The sequence below is a fragment of the Desmodus rotundus genome, chromosome 9, assembly GCF_022682495.2.
Source record: "Desmodus rotundus isolate HL8 chromosome 9, HLdesRot8A.1, whole genome shotgun sequence".
NCBI lineage: Eukaryota > Metazoa > Chordata > Mammalia > Chiroptera > Phyllostomidae > Desmodus > Desmodus rotundus.
The window spans coordinates 58,901,019-58,902,504 of record NC_071395.1 but is presented as its reverse complement, the minus strand read 5'-3'; the positions used below and the strand labels follow the sequence as shown (position 1 = coordinate 58,902,504).

Genomic DNA, 1,486 nt, shown 5'->3' with positions numbered 1-1,486 from the left:
CCTTTATACAAGTTCCTGAAAACCCTCCCCCCTTCCCCCCCCATTATCTCCTCCCACCTCTCCTCTGGTTACTGTCAGTTTGTTCTTAATTTTTTTAAATTTATTTTTTATTGTTATTCAATTACAGTTGTATGCCTTTTCTCCCCTTCCCTCCCCCCCACCCCAGCTGAACCCACCTCCCTCCCCCACCCCCACCATCCCCCCGATTTTGTCCATGTGTCCTTTATAATAGTTCCTGCAAAAAAAATATGGAATGCTTCACGAATTTGCGTGTCATCCTTGCACAGGGGCCATGCTAATCTTCTCTGTATCGTTCCAATTTTAGTATATGTGCTGCCGAAGCGAGCACCTTAATATTTTTTTTAAACTGATGTTTTTGGATTCTTTGGATATATTCTTAGAACTGGTGACCCTTGATGGAAAAAATCCATTTTAATTTTTTGAGAAAACTCCATTCTGCTTTTTACAGTGCTGCACCAGTATGTGTTCCCACCAACAGTGCATTAGGGTTCCCTTTTCTCCACATCCTTACCAGAGCTTGTTGTTTGTTGATTTATTGATGGTAGACATTCTGGAAGGAGTGGGGCAATATCTCATTAAGGTTTTAATTTGCATCTTTCTGATAATTAGTGACATTGAACATTTTTTCATATGTCTATTGGCCATCTGTATGTCCTCTTCAGAGAAGTGTCTATTAGATCCTTTCCTCATTTTTTATATTGGATTGTTTGTCTTCCTGGTGTTGAGTTGTATAAGTTCTTTATATATTTTGGAAATTAACCTCTTATCAGATGTGTTATTGGCAAATATGTTCTCCCATTCAGTGGGTTCCACTTTTATGTTTTTTTTATTGTTGTGCAATTACAGTTGTCCCCATTGCCCCCAATTACTCTCCCCTGCCCTGCCTTCCCCAATTCCCACTTCAATACTCCCCACACCATTGTCTTTGTCCTTGGGTCCTTTATACATGTTCCTTGACTTGACCCTTCCCTTCTTTTCCCCCTTATCCTGCTCTTCTCTCCCCTCTGGTTACTGTCATTTTATTCTTTATTTCCATGTCTCTGGTTCTATTTTGCTCACGTGTTTCTTTTTTGAATTAGATTCCAATAGGTGAGATCATAGGATATTTGTCTTTTACCACCTGGCTTATTTCACTTAGCATAACACTCTCTAGTTCCATCCATGCTGTGGTAAGGGGTAGGAGCTCCTTCTTTCTTTCTGCTGCATAGTAATCTATTGTGAAACTGCACTACAGTTTCTTTTAAATATATTTATTGATTATGCTATCACAGTTGTACCATTTCCCCCCCCCACTCCACTCCATCCTGCCCACACCCCTCCCTCCCACATTCCCCCCCCATAGTTCATGTCCATGGATCATACTTATAAGTTCTTTGGCTTCTACATTTCCTACACTATTTTTACCCTCCCCCTGTCTATTTTCCACCTATCATCTATGCTACTTATTCTCTGTACCTTTACCCGC

General features: G+C 40.5%; 1 non-coding gene across 1 annotated transcript; it reads right to left on the bottom strand.

The window, feature by feature from the left end:
- Positions 1-242: 242 nt before the first annotated feature.
- LOC128779334 (U6 spliceosomal RNA) lies at positions 243-349 on the bottom strand. The gene has a single exon (XR_008425240.1). It is a non-coding gene; the product is annotated as a U6 spliceosomal RNA (small nuclear RNA).
- Positions 350-1,486: the final 1,137 nt, after the last annotated feature.